We start from the raw sequence: 18,604 nt of genomic DNA, 5'->3' as shown, positions 1-18,604 counted from the left end.
GTCGCTACCACAACATGGGTATGCCTATGACTGGGGACTTTCCCAAGCAGTTTCGTGCTTGCAACTCTAAATTTTGTGCCACTTTTTCAGGTGCAACACTCACGTCACTGCCCATAACTCCATGAAACTCTCAGAAATGAAAGATAACAATGAAATAATGATAGAAATGTAATTACTTGAAAAAGGACTTGAGTGGACCCCTACTAGCCATGACTGGCATTTCGTTAAACATGTCACAAATATGCATTCTATAGGTTTAAACAACAGATATGATCATAGGGGTCTCATACTTATCTGAGAATCACTAAGAAGTCTTGATGCATCATCACAATAACTGCATTACCATCTATTAAGTCACATATTCATTATACATTCAACGATTAACCAAAACATGATGAGATCCATACATTTTCACTGTCATAAAACTCATTCATAACCAACATATAACCAACAGAAATATTTGGGATATAACATCCATATAAGTCACATATAAACAAGAATATTTACCCATAAAATAACAAGGACAAAGAGAGCCCTTATTGATGATTGCATAAGCCGACCATGTATGGGACTTCCACAAACCACCCAACCATAGGCAAGGCTAAACCAATTCTTTCTTTTAGCCAGTAACCCTCATGCTATATTCCAAACATGAATGTGGGATCTCATAAAAAAAATCAATCAAAACCATCGAGAGCTTCTAGAGGCCAAACCACCTCAACCCTCAACCAGTGATTCCACCTCACGGTCAAACATCCATAACCATCACTAGATTAGTCTCTAGCCAATTTATCCAGGGCTCAAGAGCGTTTGTTCCAACCTAGCTTCCAGGACTAGTAACTCAACCCATGACTACTGCCGAGATCCAAAGCGTTTGTCCAACCAAGGCTCCAGGACTAGTAACTCAACCCACACCTATTGTGATGCTCTAGCTTGTTTGTCCAACCAAGGCTCTAGAACTAGTAACTCATCCAATGTAGTGAAGGGTCACAAATGAAAAAAAAAAGTGTTGTAATGTATATGGTCGTTACCCAAAACAACTACATCTTGTAATATGTGAGTGTAATATGTGAGTGTCAGATCAAACCCTAGGATCTCAACGGTGGATCCTGTAATACGTGACACAACTATAGAATGCCACATTACCAAGAGAAGAGTTTATATTTCTTACATAGAATTAGGTAAACGTTCGACGAGCGAAGGGAGAAATGAATTAAATATAATTACTATTACAGACATACATGGTAGCGCATTAATAGAAATAATCCTAGGTTATCAAGACCGTCAAATAATTACCATGATGTGATCAAAGATAAACTAGCGTGCAATAACAGGTGTAGCCCTAATTCAACCTAAGGATCTGTGTAGAAGGAAAACCAATCAATTAAAAGTGACAAGTGTATAATATATTGAAAATTATTATTTAGGAGCACAAAATAACGACTATAGTTATGGTGGTTTTACGTAAGTTTGAATTTGTTATTTTTTTGGGTGGATGGATGTTACACAACCATCTTTTGTGTGATTTCTCATTATAATCCATAGATGTATAAACCGCTAATTATGATGATTCAATACATAAACAAATAAATAATTTATAATTTATTGTCACTTCTATTTGAATTAGGTAAGTAAAGAGATAAAATGAGAAGAAATGTTATGAAATTTGAATAATAATAAACGCTCATAATAAAGCATACATTGATACAAATTAGTTGAAAAATAAATTAGATTTACCTTACGAATTTTAACGCTAATTACACATCATAAATCATTTATATAATCGTATCCAAATAAAGATCTTACTACTATGCCTATTCACTCAACTCACAATTAGGTAGTGTCAATGGTTTGGATGTCGTATTTTTAGGATTTAACTTTCATGAAAGCTGATTAAAGGTGTAAAAGTTAATTTATTTAATTATTTATATACATATATGTATTTATTATTTTATAAGAGTATTTCAAAAATTTTAATTTAATATCAATAATTATTAAGTAAATTATTACATCAAATAAATTAAGTAATAAATATTTTTAAAATTTTCTCACTTCATTAATTTTCAAAAATTGAATTATCTTTAAAGAAATAAAGATAACCATTAAAGTGTTATAGATAAATGTTAGATTAATTACATCATTAGGATTTGGGGGACGTTTCGAACCAACCAATGTGGCTCATCCTTAGGATTTACCCGAAAAACATTTATCTACAATATGGATCAAAAAGTCTCAATCTAACATTAAAGCATTATCAGTTTTTTGAAAAGTAAAAAATAAAAAACATTACTTGAGAAGTGAAATATAATATAATATTTGATTTATTAGTTTCTTACTTATTTATTTATTAATATTTCTTTTATAATTTTTTATGTGCTCTTTAAAGACCAACCTTTTTATTTTTTTTTTGGTAATTTCGAAGGATTCTTTTACATGTTTAAAATGAATTTGGAAAATAGTTGTAATCTTTAAATTTCTTAATCATTAACTTTTTTTTAAAATAAATTTTTTATTTCTTTTTACAAATGAAGTTGTAAGTATTCTTAAAATAAGTTTTTAGAAAAAATTTAACTAGTAGAGTAAAAACTTCAATCTTTTATATGTGTGAGAGAAAATTGAATTATAACTTTTATTTATAGATTAAAAAAAATAAACTTTAGTTATAACAACTTTTCGTCATTTTTAAAATATAAAAATGATTTCCTTGGTCTTTTATTGCATCCATGTTACTACTAGAGGTCCCCTTGGGGCTCCCCTTGGTATTTTATTGCATCCCATGTTACTACTACCATCCTCATCATTGAGCCACTCAAGTGCCATGCTCAAAGATGCCTCAAGGATCTCATCTTTAAGATTGGCTCATCTAGCCTTGATAACTTCCCACAACAATCAATCCAAGTGATAATATACATCCACCCATTATCTCTGAAGGTCAACAATCCAACCCTAAAACTCCACTCTTAGCCTTAGATTCTCTAGTCCAATGTCTTCATCATGGAAATTTTGCCATTTTCCCACCATATCGTCATCCCCTTGTTTTTTGGTAAGACTTGGAGCATATATCACTAATAGATGATCCCTACCCAAAAGTTCCATTTTACAATCACAAATAGAGTACCTATTAGTATTATGTCAATTCATAAAATCCCCATGCAATCAAATAAAACATAAACAATTGGTGAACAAGTTGCGCACATCGATCAAACACCAATCTTAATCTGTGGTTAACATGATATCAAGGTCATGTTTATAGTCCTTGCCTACATATGGACATTATAGAATAATCTATGGTGTTTTCCACCACCAATGCTATAAACAAGCAATGAAAAATCTCCCAACTGGTCCATCAATCTCCTTGATGGGGAGATCTCCTCACTTCCTCATGGGAGTCGATTAATTTCATTGCATCCAAGTTTATTTGTGAGTGCATGAGAACCACCCACTTAAATAAAAACTAGCAAATGATTGATCCAAAGGAAAAGTCAGTGACTCACTCTACTTGCAAAGGCTTAGCTGGTTGAATAAGACCTCCCTCATTAGGAGGTCCATGCAAAATGGCTACCCTAGATAACCTACTCAACCATGGTCATATGGGTGATTATGATCCTATTTGCGGTCAATGTCCCATTTATATTCACTACCATGACTATTTCTTGGGTATCCACATCCTAGATATTTATAAACCTAAGAAACTAAAAATGGGAGAAAACATAGGTAAAAGGTGGGGCCTATGTTGTGCTCCTTTTTTATCCAATGTGAAATGAAAGTACAAAGAAAGGGGCACTCACTTTTGAGTTTTCATGGACACTCTAGCTTGAATGATCACTAAAAAATATTCTACCTCCTATGTTAGTCTCCAATATCTCACTCCCATATGATTTAGTCAACTATGGAATAATAAAAAAATGAAAAACATGAAATTCTTTCTCTTCCTTATGGCCTAGTATTTGATACAACATCATGTCATCAAGGTTACCATTACTATTTATGAATGCCTAAATGCTTAATTAATATCAAGGTTTTGGCCCTCTATAATATTCTTATAAGTCCATATGTGTCTAGCCCTACATGTGTGAGTAACTGGGGCTAACATGGAATCCACTCAATTCCATGGTGGTCGCCTTATTGGAGGTAAAACTTCCCCATATGAACTCTATTTGAGGTGGATTTTGCACCATTAAAAAGATCATGGCATGTAGAACAATATATAGGAGGTACAAGTTAATTCTATAAAGTTTTAACCCAAAGGATGTCATATGATGCCTTAAATGAGCTCTAGAGGATTTTTGACCATGAATCACCAAATTGGAACATACCCCTTAGATGGGCCCTGTAAGTCAATTCCTCTAAATTTTCAACCCAAAAATACCAAGATGTATGAAAAAATATATAATGATCCACTATAAACTAGTAATGGATAGCAAGATAATGGCAAAGGTATCCCATATCCATCTCTTATCTCCCATCTTGTGGTGGAGGAAAATTCTTAGAGATTCGCTAGAGATTGTGTGATGGTAGTAGATGAGGTAGGTGTAGAAATTCCTTTTAGATTCAAACTGAAGATTGTAATATGCTAAAACAATTGACTTGAATCTACTCTACTCATCAGCAGAAATAATAAATTATCGATGAAATCACGAAGCATAAAAGAGAAAGAATTCAATCATAATTTTCTAGGGAAATCCACAGCTAAAAACCCCTGCTATTTGTATATTGCATTAATCATAAAATATGAGAAGATTACAATGCTTTGCTCAAGCCCGAGCAACCTCTGCACTATCTCTATCTATCTCACTACCAACCTGTGCACAAGCTTCTCTTGGCACACCTTTCTCTCACAAGTTCCAAGCACAAAATTGTGCTTCCTATTTCTTGGTCTCACCAACTTGTGCTCACTAGAACAATGATTAAATTTGTGCCTTCATTCCTCCTTTTAAAGGAAATTCGAATGGCTAAAATTAACGATTTTTCTAATTAAGGAATGATTTATTTTAGGCCTTATTTTGATTGCATTTCACCATTTGTTTAATTTAGATGATTTTACAACTAATAGTACATTGTCCTTGAACTCCAATCTCAACTGGGTGTTTATCTGATCTGACATGAATGAGTTAATTATGACTGAATGTTCAGTTTACTAGTTGATCACTGTAGGTTACACCCCACTACTAGATCTCCCACTAATTCCTCCATCAGTTGGAACTAGTTGACCTGAATTTAACTTAGTTAAACTGAATTAAATAATTACAACTCAAAAGAGCTCAACCTGGGCCCCTAAAATTTATAAACCACTCTACAGGAATCTAGACATACACCCTACTCAAATTAACTAATCCAACTAAGTCAAATTAACTTAGTTAACTATTACAAGTTGCTATGAGAATTAGAATTATAATTTAATTCATAATTTAATTCAAGGACAAATTAAATTAGGATTTTCTTCTTGATGATAGTTTTAACATTTCTTGTTGCTATTTTCAACACTCCCTCTCAACAAGAAAGGAATTTAACTCTATCCTAATCCAGTACCTTTGGAATGTTCTGCATGCAACTCTTGTCACTGTTGTTGTTGCTACTGCAACATCTACAACCAAAAAGCATCCAAACAAAATAAATTGAATCAACTAGGTTTGCAACTTTCCACTGGGAAAACTATGCTATTGTTGACTCTACTCCTAAGCCTCCTACTCTGTTGCCAACACTGCTTTGCACTCCTCAGTATCTGACTAACATTGATCCTCCTGCTGCTGAATACTGTGGGCCCAAGTAGCAAGGTAATGATCTGTGAGAAAAAAAACACCTCAATGGATCTTGCCCAAATTTCTGAAACTCTTGGACTAGGGTTTCATATCACCCCACCTCACACCTAAAGGTATTGTTTCATGTGCTCTATCTACCCACTTTTCTCGAAATTTCCCCTATTAGAGGTCTCTTCTTGAGTGGATGTATCCACTTAGTCTCCTCTCTGCTTCTCCAATTTTGGTTGCTCCACAACTTGTTGAGGTTGCTTCTAAGGCTACATGTTGAGAGGTAATTCATGCCCCCTCTCAACTACCAAGTTTCTAGTATTTTCCTTTCTCCCTCAAGGATTTTCATGCATGAGCTAAATATGATCTACTCATATTGTTATTTCTACTGCTTTGATGCTACTTCTGCACCGTTGATACAACCACTATAATAATGAATCTGATCTCCCGAGATCTTGAAGTACTACCTTCCATAGGGTTGCTCCATCTGATTCTCAATTTCCCTGTGGGAAAAATCTCTCCTCCTCAATCTACCAATATCAATTATCAAAACTCCTCTTTGTTTCACTAAACATTGGCTCATTTATCTTCCCACTAGCAGCCTTTTAGCTCCATTAAGAAGTCTCCACATAGGGTCTTCTAGATCTGCCCTGAACTAGAGCTCCATTAAACTGCAAGGACAACTTCAAATTCTTCTCTTCTATCATGATTTCAACTTCGATACCATGTATAAATTTCTACAAATCTAGCTTTGAACCATGTAGAAAGTTCTACAAACTAGCTCTGATACCATGTAGAAATTACTACAAATCTAGCTTTGATATCATGTAGAAAAATCTACAAATCTAGCTTTGATACATTTTATAAATTCCTTGTAGATTCAAACTACAAGTTGTAATATGCTAAAACAATCGATTTGAATCTAATCTACTCATCAGCAAAATAAATAAATGATCGATGAAATCACGAAGCATAAAAGATAAAGAATGCAATCACACATAATGCAATAATTTTATGGGGAAATCCATAGCTAAAAACTCCTGCTATTTGTATATTGCATTAATCATAAAATATGAGAAGATTACAATGCTTTTCTCATGCTTGAGTAACCTATGCACTATCTTTATCTATGTCACTAACAACCTATGCACAAGCTTCTCTTGGAACACTTTTATCTCAAAAGCTCCAAGCACAAACTTGTGCTTCGTATTGCTTGGTCTCACCAACTCGTGCTCACCAAAACAATGATTAAAATTGTGCTTTCATTCCTCCTTTTATAGGAAATTTAAATGGCTAAAATTAGTGAGTTTTATAATTAAGGAATTTTTTTATTTTTAGGCCTTTTTCTGATTGCATGCACCATCTGTTTAATTTAGATGATTTTTAATCGACAATACACTGTCCTTGAACTCCAATCTCAACCGGGTCTTTCTCTGCTCTGACATGCATGAGTTAATTGTGAGTGAATCTTCAGTGTACTGGTTGATTATTGCATGTTACACCCCACTATTGGATCTCCCACTAATTCCTCCATCAGTTGGAACTAGTTTAATTGAATTTAACTTAGCTATACTAAATTAAATAATTACAACATAAAAGAACTCAAATTGTCCCCCTAAAATTTAGGAACCACTCTACATGACTCTAGATAGACTCCAAACTCGAATTAACTGAGCCAACAAAGTCAAATTAACTTAGTTAACTATTACAAGTTGCTATGAGAATTAGAATTACAATTTAATTCTTAATTTAATTCAAGGACAAATTAAATTAAGATTTTCTTCTTGATGTTATTTTTAACATTTATTGTTGCTATTTTCAACAGTAGACATGTAATTGTAAAAAAAATAAGATCAAAAGTGTTTTCAATGTATTATATTCTTTGTGGTAATATCCACATGTTTATATTCACTAGTGGGAGTTGTAAAGGGGGAAACTAGGTCCCCCTTCTTAGGAGTTTCATGGTAGAGCCATAGAAAAGTAAAAGAAAAAAATTAAAAGATCTATTTTTGGTGCTTTTTAACTACATATCCGTCATGCGAAGTTGCTCCCCTTGGTTGGGAGTTGATCTAGCCACATTCGGAAATGAACCAAATTTGGAGATAGACTTACATAGACAATATAAGATAAGAATACTTTCAATCAATTATGAACATACGTCAAATTCAATTTCCACATCGATATATGTTTTTGAAATGAACAGGTCGTAGGCCTACCATTTATAAATCACTAATAAAGAATGATGGCATGGAAATGAGGAAATAATGTTTTTATTGTTGAGATTTTCTGTTTATTAAATTTGGCAAAAATCTCATGTAGGTGACAACAATAGGATTTGTTGCTATATTAGCTCCATTATTCTTGAGGAGGAGTTAATGCATCCTAAATTTGTTGTGAGAGAATTTATGATTCAGTTTTATACTCCAGCTATAAGAAATGTAAGCCCGTAGAGGATATGTGTGTAGAAAATAGGGTGAGCTGAGAGTATGTGTGAAGAATTAAATTGTTGTAATATCCAGTTGAATAATAAGATTGTCGATGCCTCTGTTTGGTGGATGTAGCCTAGATTGGTTGGGTGAACCACGTTAAATATTTGTGTTATTTTTATGATTTTGTATGTGCTGTGTATGCCTTTTAAATTTCTGCTACGCATTGTTTGCTCCAACAATTGGTATCAAAGCATGTTGTGGAGCTGGTACGTGTGACAGAGATGCCAAGTCTGTTGCGGAAGGTGGAGCTTTTTTGTTGGCGCGGTTTTGGCACAAACAGTCGCGCCAATTTTGAGCTAAAGAAGGGCTGGCGCGGTTTATTTAGTAACAGTCACGCCCATTGGCGTGGAAGATTCAGGAACAGTCGCGCCAGCGCGCCAGAAAGGGCTATTGGCGCGGAAATGAAAGGGTTAATCGCGCCAATTTCATGCCTCGCGTGGATTTTGTTTCAGGCGCAGATCGTCCGCCGTCGAGGAGCGCCAGGCATTTTTACCTCTGGTAAAACTGCAATTTTTGTTTTTTTTTAAATTATAGTGACATGGTACGACAGAGGCATTATAGTATAAGGTAAAGGCATTTGTTAAATAAGAACTTCATTTATTAAAAGTTGGAATTGGAGATTTTGTTTGTAACAACATGGCAAAAACTCCAAGTGCTCGTTTTGAGATCGAGAAGTTCAGTGGCAAAAACAACTTCGAGATCTAGAAAGTGAAGATGCATGATCTACTTGTGCAACAAGGCGTGGCGAAGGCTTTGTTGGGAAAATCCAAATAGCCTTACACCATGACAGATGATGAATGGAGCAAATTGGATGGAAGAGCACTGAGCGGTATTCGACTGTGTTTGGCGGATGATGTTTTGTTTAACATCGTGTCAGAGAAAACTGCTGCTAGTTTGTGGACAAAGCTTGAGAAGCTGTACATGACAAAATCCTTAACCAATAGGATTCTTCTGAAGCGACAATTATACAGTTTGCGCATGAAGGAAGGTACAACTATTGCTGATCATTTGAATATCTTTAATACTCTCCTGGTGCAATTAGAAAGTATAGAAGTAACATTTGAATCAGAAGATAAAGCTCTAACTTTATTATGCTCGTTGCCCGAGTCATGGGATCATTTTGTTACTTCTATAAGTCTTAGTATATCAGAAACCCTTGAATTTGATGATGTTGTTGGAGCTTTTTTGTCGGAAGAGACAAAGAAGAGGTCAAATTCAGAAACCTCTACATTTGGCTAAGAATCCGGCCTATCATAGTAAATCAAAGCATATACCTATCAAGTACCATTTTGTAAGACAAGTTATCACTGAAAGGGGAGTCTCTCTTGAAAAAGTGCATACAAAGGAAAACTGTGCAGAAATGTTCACGAAACCAGTTTTGTTAGAGAAGCTACGTTGGTTTCTGGCTTCTCTTGGCTTGCAAAAAAGATAAAATAATAAATGAACAGGGTATCAGGCTAATTGTTGTCAAGGTGGAGATTGTTGAGATTTTCTGTTTATTAAATTTGGCAAAAATCTCATGTAGGTGACAACAATAGGATTTGTTGCTATATTAGCTCCATTATTCTTGAGGAGGAGTTAATGCATCCTAAATTTGTTGTGAGAGAATTTATGATTCAGTTTTATACTCCAGCTATAAGAAATGTAAGCCCGTAGAGGATATGTGTGTAGAAAATAGGGTGAGTTGAGAGTATGTGTGAAGAATTAAATTGTTGTAATCTCCTGTTGAATAATAAGATTGCCAATGCCTCTGTTTGGTGGATGTAGCCCAAATTGGTTGGGTGAACCACGTTAAATCTTTGTGTTATTTTATGATTTTGTATGTGCTGTATATGCCTTTTAAATTTCCGCTACGCATTGTTTGCTCCAATATTTATTTTATGATAAAAGGAATGTGTGTGTTGTTTCAACAATAAATAAATTTATTAAAGAAAAATGTGTATGTATTTTAATGACTTACCATTCACACATATTCTTTTAATCTAATTTGTGTGTTAATTGAATTTTCAAGTTTTGGTATTCTTGAATCTAGTTTCTGTAAACACTTTTGTGTAGGGAAAATTTTAGGGGCTAATATTTCATGTTTTTTCCAAAATAAAAATTCACTAATTTTTATTTTATCTAAAAAATGATTCATGCAAATTTTATAGTATAAAAATATTTTACCTGTTGAGCCTCGAACCTGCACTTTCCCATACACCCTCTCAGCCTTCTTTTCCACTCATTTTATCCACCAAGTTGATTAAATCATTGTATTTTAGTTTAAAAACGAGCTTTTGACATGGTTTTCTAACTACGCTGATGACTGTTGTTTGGTTTAGAATTTTGCTCAGACAGCTGCGGAAGCTTCTCAGTTTCCGCAGCCGATACAGGTTTCCGCAGCTGACCGAGGTTTCTGCAGCCAGCACAGGATTCCGCATCTGTTTTGTCAAACACCATGCTACAGGTGTCCTCTCAAGAAATGAGCCACATGGGCAAGTTACAGGAGTCAAGGGCATGGATCGTGTCCCTCCAGATCATCCGGCACAGCCATAAAAGCCCGCGGTCAAACAAGGGGCAAAGGATAGTCAACGGAAGTGTTCAGCAGTGGCACGGCTCTGCGTAGCTCTGTTTTTTAGCACGTGAAGCTACGTGGCACAATCCTTAGCCACGAAGACATCCTGGCAGCGCAAATCCAACAGCCATACCTCTCGGATTTAATAAACATGATGACAGTTACCTAGATCCAGGCTGAGGAGGATTCACATGTCTCTGACAGCGTGGTTAATAGCGTAGATTTAGTTAATCTGTTTTAGCTTTCTTTCCTTATAAATAATGCGTCCATGAACGTTGTACAAGTTAATCGTTGTTAATGTAATTTGAAGACTGTTGTATTTCCCCACTGCACTTTTACGTTGCTGTTTAATATATGAGAAGACTGGTTTAAACTTCCGCGTGTAGCTGTTCGTTGAATTGGTTGAAGTGGCAGAGGGCCCCTGCTTACTGAAACCTTGTACAGTTGTCTTTTAACTTTTGCATTGCTTTATTCCTGTTCATGTATATTAGCTGTATAGTTGTCATTTAAATTCTGCGTTTTATTTCATCATGTATATTATCTGTACATAACAAAGCTTTTGATTTCTGTTGATTTACATTTTCGTTGCTGCTCTTTTATGGTTACAACTGATCAGTGTTTTTGTAGGTGTTCTTAGGCAGCCCGGGGCAATTTTTCACCTTTTTCTTTCCATAACTATTGGCATACGAGATCATCTTGTCTTTGTCGCTGACTCTTGTTTTCTGAAGTTTGATTTTCAAGTACTGTCATTTCCTTGAGTAGTACATTTATTTTCTGTTATTAGATATCATACTATTCATCTGTTAATGGTTCCTTTCTATAATCAAATAACTGTATTAGGAACCAGAATATCACTCGTTATAGCTTGATTTAGGTTGCTTTAGATCTCACATTGCTTGACTTGTTCATGACTGTTTCTCACAGGGTAAATTAAGCTGAAAGGCAAAAGGTCAAGGAAGTTAAAGTAGTGTGATTAGTTTAGTTTAACTTCTTCGAGATTTCACATTGCTTAACATTTCATGATATCTTCTCACAAGGAAGATTGAGTTGAAGAGTTGAACTAGTGTGGATTAGTTGTTCTTACTTTTAATTGAGTTTAGTGTAGATTTCACTTTCATTTTCAATCAGCAACAAAGATACTGGGCCGATGTCATAGTTCATTGTTTGATGTCTTTATTTCTTTTGAAGAACTGATTTCATTTCAGTTATTTTAAAGCTTTCTTTCTTTTAAGTTTTGAAAACCACTTAGAGATCACCATAATCATCCACAATTCACTTGCTTTATCACCTTTTCATCATCTCACAGTAGGGAAAGATAAATTCAAAAACAAACTTAAAAAAAACTAAAAACGACAAAAGACTAAGGAAATGGTTATCTAGTACATATAGTACACTTCGCTTCGTCAGTTTACGAACCCCGGGTTGACATTATAAATAGCAATTTAGATCACACTAAATTGACCAAACATTTTGGCACCGTTGCCGGGGACGTGAAATTAGGTAACCAAATTCTTAAAAAAAAAAAAAAAAAAAATTCAAGGAAGGAAAATTGATAACCTCTCAGAGTATGCTCTCCTCTTGCACTTAGTGTGATCTGGAGGATCAGAAAAGAGAAAGTTATTGGTTTAATAGTTTCTTGAGTATGCTCTCTTCTTGCACCTAGAGTGACCTGGAAGATCAGAAAGAGAATTATTACCCCGACTTGAAGAAAAATAAAAAATGACATGCATAGAGCAAGAGATTCTAGGGGAAGGTTTTTAGCTAGAGCCAAGAGTTCGATTTTTACAAGTCCATCTACTTCAAGGAATAGACAAGAGACACCTCCATCATCTCCAACTTACACTCCTAGCCCTAGGATTCCTGGAATTCAAGAGGCAGGAGTCGACTCTCCCACACCTTCCATCGAATCTGAATTAGAAAGAGATCCTTTCCTTCCTTCTCCAGAGAGACAAATTGTAATTGAAGAAGTAGAATCATCTGAAGAAGAAGAAGGAGAAATTCCTTATCGTTCGCCCTTAGTAGAAGAACCAGAAGACTCTGAAGTCTCCAGGGAAACTACCATGACAGAGGAAGGAGCAACTGGATTTGGTAGAGGTAGAGGTAGAGGAGGAGGAGGAAACAATGGAGGAGGTAGAGGTAACATTGGGGGAAATAGGGATGGAGATAACTCACTCGGATTTCCTATAGTCGATGAGGACTCCCGAGTCACCATGAAAAACATCTCACCATCTGTCCTCCCAAACTTCCATGGGTTAAGGAATGAGGACCCTGAAACATTTCTATTTGAGTTTGAAGTCGTGTGTCGAACTTATGATTATCTGGAAGACTCTCAAAAAATCAAATTGTTTCCTTCAACATTGAAAGGAGCAGCCTTGAAATGGTTCATGGGATTACTCACTCAATCCATTAGGTCTTGGAATGATATGAAACAAACATTTTTGGATAGGTACCTGGACTATTGTATGCCCACCAATCACAAGGATGAGGTATTCAAAATGGTGCAAAGAGAAGATGAAAACTTGGAGGATTTACTTGAAAGATTTCAATACAACCTGAAAAGAGCAAAAATGAATAACTTAGATGAGGAGACCTTGAAAGCCCTTCTATTAAAAGCCATTAGATATGAATGGATAGATATTTTGAACATGATGGGGAAGGGAGATATATCTCAACTTTCACTCAATGATATAGCAGAGCTATGTGTCCATCTCTCAAGAGGGAAATCTAAAACTCAAAAAGGGCCTAGAGATCCTTCTCTCATCAGAGCAAACAAATCTGCAACTGGATCAGTAAGTAGGGCTGAGATTGGCAACATGCTTGATGAATTCAAAACTGACATCTTAGGGAGTCTTAGCGAGCAACTAGACACCCTTAAGATTCACAATAAACAGAAAGCAGAAGCTGAGGCTTTGGCCATCTTTTGCCCAAAGTGTAGGAAGAAACATGCTCTAAGGGAATGTCCCTTGGATGCAAAAGTTGTAGAAACATGTGTAATTTTTTCAGAGAATCATGAGACCAAGGATTGTCCTTCAATTCCTGGGCTCAAAGCTGTCTTTCAATAAGATCCAAATACAATCGAATCTCTCGGTTTTGTTGCAAGGAGACCTTGGCAGGGGCAACAAAATCAAGGGTTTAGCAACTCTATGAATTTTCAACCCTCACCAAATTGGAATCCTTGGCAACAACCTTGATCCCAACCTCAAAATCCTTTTCAATCATGGGTACAAGGTATGCAAAATCCTTATGGGAGATTTGCTCAATTTTACCAATATCCCCCATCTTTTCAAAACCAACAAGCTCCACAACTTCCAAATCAAAATCCACAACTATCATTGCCATTTCCACAACAACAACAACCTTCTCAACAGAATCTAAATTATCAACTCTTGCTTCCATTCCAACAAAAGTGAAATCAACTTCCTTCTCAGCCATTGCCAAACCCCAATAATAAAAACCCTCAAAATGCTTACATGATGGAAGGTCAACAATTTCCTACCTATATGATTGTTCCTCTCAATGAAGTACAACTCAAATCAGGTAGAGTCCTAGATAAGCCTTCTATAAATACTCAAAAGCAAAGCATTTTTTAGGAAGAGTCTCTTGAAGCCAATAAGGGTTCTGAAGCATCACTTCAAAACCCAAACACTCAAAAAGAAAAAGAAAAAGAAAAAGAATTAACCCCCACAACTCCCATAGTTGAGCAACCTGCATCATTATCCACACCTCCTTTTCTTGAAAGATTACAAATTGATAAAGGGGTGGAAAAACAAATTTGGTTGCCTGACTATAATTTTCTAGATGAATTGAAGAATGTCTGTATCAAGATTCCCTTGTTACAAGCCATTAAAGAGATTCCTATTCGAGCAAAAACAATAAAGGAGTTGAGTCTTAAAAGACCAGGAAGGAAACCAAGAGATACCAGAAGAATCCACCTGGTAGGGAAAATTGCAGATATCATGATGGGAAAAATTACTATGCAGAAATATGTAGATCCCGGTAGTCCAATTGTCAAAACACATACCAATGGGGTAGAAATACCAAATACTTTGATTGATTTAGGGGCTGCTATCAACATCATGAGTAGACAGACTATGGAACAGCTAAAACTTCCTAATCTTCTTTTTACACCTACTTTATTGTAACTTGCAGATCGATCAATTATTAAACCAGATGGTGTATTAGAAGACATTCCAGTCTCCTTAGACTCTTGGGAATATCCAGTAGATTTCATGATTTTAAGTCCTAAGAGTAATCTAGGAGGACATCCTCTTATTTTAGGAAGACCTTGGCTAGCCACAGCTGATGCTTTCATAAGTTGTAGGTCTGGGGATATGTATATTTCTGATGGTAATTCGACAAAGAAGTTCAATCTGTATCCTCCAGCAAAAGCAATCACAGAAATAGGAGATAATGAGTGGGTTGATGATGAAGATACTATACAACCTGTCTTTACCATTTCTGAGATCAGTGAAGATAGTCAAATTCTGAACACATTAGAAAACTTTGAACCATCTTCAGAATATGACCACACACAATTTCAGTTGGATTCTGACATTGAGTGTCTATCATCTAGACAAATGTCTCTTTTCTCTATGGAAGAGTTTGGTAGTTCTGCCATTGATATTTTTCCAGGAAAAACATTGAATATCAACAGAAACTTGGAAAAGTCACAACAGGAGGAGCTAACCAAAATCTTGCAAAAACATTCTACTGCATTTGCATGGGAGTATACTGATATGAAAGGTATTGATCCTAAGACTTGTATTCATCACATCTACATTGAGGAAAACAGTAGACCAATCAGACAACCTCAAAGAAGGATGAATCCAAACCTTAGGGAGATAGTGAAAGAAGAGCTCCAAAAGTTACTTAATGTAAACTTCATTTACCCCATTTCAGATAGCCGGTGGGTTTCTCCTTTGGTTATAGTACCTAAAAAGAATGGTAAATGGAGGGTTTGCATTGATTACAAGGAATTGAACAAAGCAACCTTGAAGGATCACTTTCCTTTACCCTTTATTGATCAAGTATTAGATACTTTAGCAGGCAAAAAGTATTTCTCATTTTTGGATGGTTTTAGTGGTTACAATCAGATTCAGGTAGCACCTGAAGATCAGGACAAGACCACATTTACCTGTCCATGGGGAACTTTTGCTTACCGAGTACTTCCTTTTGGATTATGTAATGCACCCGCAACATTTCAAAGGGCAGTACTAGGAATCTTTTCTGATCTAATTCATGATTGTGTAGAGGTCTATATGGATGATTTTACAGTTTATGGTAATTCATTTGAAGAGGCATTAGAAAATTTGGAAAAAGTCCTTATAAGATGTAAAGAAACAAATCTTTCATTAAGTCATGAAAAATGTTTTATGATGTTTACTGAAGGGATTGTTTTAGGACATCATATTTCGGGAGATGGGATTAAGGTTGATAGATCAAAAGTTGAAGTCATCTCCAAGTTACCTATTCCAAATTGTCAAAAAGATGTTAGAAGTTTTCTTAGATTTACTGGATATTATAGAAGGTTTATTGAAAACTTCACCAAAATAGCATCTCCACTCTTCAAATTACTTACAAAAGATTGTGAATTCAAGTGGGATCCTTACTGTCAATCTGCATTTGAAACTTTGAAAAGAAGAATATCTGAAGCACCCATTTTGAGAGGGCCAAATTGGAAACTTCCTTTCCATATTTCTACAGATGCTTCAGATACAGCTCTAGGAGCTGTGTTGGGTCAAAAGGATTTAGTTCCTTATGCCATTTACTACACCAGTAAAAATTTGACTCCTACTGAGTTAAATTATACTGTGACTGAAAAAGAGTTCTTAGCTATTGTTCATGCAATCAACAAGTTTAGACATTATATAACAGGTTATGAAACTTTTGTCCATACTGATCATTCTGCAATTAGATATCTCATGAACAAACCTGTTACTAATGGCAGAGTTACAAGATGGCTTTTACTTTTACAAGAATTCAATATTACTGTGTTAGATAGACCAGGGAAACAGAATACAGTAGCTGATTTCTTGTCTAGAATCCAAAATACTAACGAAGATTCTCCTGTAGAGGATAAGTTTCCAGATGAATATTTGTTTGCAGTAACTACTAAAACTCCTTGGTATGCAGATATTGCTAACTATTTGGTTACAGGGAAGCTACCTCCACACTTATTTCCTAATGAGAAAAGGAAAATCATTCAGAAGAGTTCAAATTATTCATGGATTTCTAATGAATTGTTTAAAACAGGGCTAGATTGTGTGGTCAGAAGATGTGTTCGGGAAGATGAAATGCCTGACATCCTTAAGGCATGTCATGATGAACCGTGCGGTGGACACTTTTCTGACAAGAGGACGGCCTATAAAATCCTTTCTTTAGGATATTATTGGCCTTCTCTCTTCAAAGATGCAAAACAATATGTTAGAAGGTGTGACAGCTGCCAAAGAGTTGGGAGACCAACTCTTTCAAATGAAATGCCATTACAGCCACAGGTACTCATTGAACCCTTTGAAAAATGGGCTTTAGATTTCATTGGACCCATTAATCCACCATCTAAACAAAAGAAGTATATATTGGTTTGCACTAATTATGTTACTAAATGGGTAGAAGCCAAGGCATTGCCTTCTGCCACTGAAAATTCAGTTGTTCAATTTCTTTTTGAGGATATCTTTACTCGTTTTGGTGTCCCAAGAGAAATTGTGACAGATCAGGGAAGTCAATTTACATCTAACTTGATGGAGAAGCTGATGGAAGAATACAAAATCAAGCATAGAAAATCTACTCCTTACCATCCGCAAGCAAATGGTCAAGTGGAATCTACAAACAAAGTTCTTGAGAGCATCATCACCAAAACTGTTCATTTCCACAGAAGAGATTGGGCAGAAAGGCTTCCTGAAGCGTTATGGGCCTACAGAACTACATGGAGGAACACAACAGGACATTCTCCCTATGAACTTGTTTATGGGAAAGAAGTCCTGCTCCCCATTTAGTTTCAAGTCAAGACCTTCAAGATGGCAGTTCACTTGGGGATGAATCTATTAGAAGCCCAAAAGCACAGAATGGAGCAGCTGAATGAGCTAGATGAAATAAGACAAGATGCAATTTTAAGGACTGATCTAGTTCAGCACCAAAGAACTAAGTGGCATGACAGATATATCAAAGAGAGAAAGTTTCAAAAGGGAGATTGGGCGTTACTGTTTGATTCCAAGTTTAAAGACTTCAAAGGAAAATTTCAAACTCATTGGCTTGGACCATATGAGATTGATGAAGTCTTTAGCAATGGAGCAGTTCGAGTCAAGACTATTGATGAGTTTCAAACTCCTCTCATTGTGAATGGCCACCGATTGAAAATTTATCATAAGCCACTCTCAAAAGAGGGCTTTGTCAAAATGTTTCAAGAAAATTCTACAATGAGGCTGGTGGAGAGGAATCCTTCTCCTCCATCAGCCTAGTCTTTGTTTCTTTCAGTTGAAAAAAAAAAAAAAAAAAAAAAAAAAAGAAAAAAAATCTTTTGTATAAGCCTGAAAACCGATCATGGATTGGCAGTCTTATACAGAAAATGTAGAGTGAAAATTAGGGGCACCTGACACTCTATATTTTCCAAAAAAAAATCTCTCTTTCTTTCCACCTCCATCTCATTTTCATCTCCATTCCACTTTACTCCACTCCATTTCCATCTCATTCCGCTCATTTCATCTCATTCCATCAATAAAAGTCCCTCTCAGGACTATTTTATTCAGTTGGTTCTTCTCTAACTATCTTTGTGCAGTTAAAGGGGTGTTGTCTTAGTTTTCGCAGCTGGAAACCGTTTC

This window comes from Pinus tabuliformis, chromosome 6 (genome assembly GCF_031772625.1).
Source record: "Pinus tabuliformis cultivar Carrire ecotype Pingquan chromosome 6, CPIR1, whole genome shotgun sequence".
NCBI lineage: Eukaryota > Viridiplantae > Streptophyta > Pinopsida > Pinales > Pinaceae > Pinus > Pinus tabuliformis.
The sequence above is the reverse complement of the archived record's forward strand: the minus strand, read 5'-3'. Positions refer to the sequence as shown.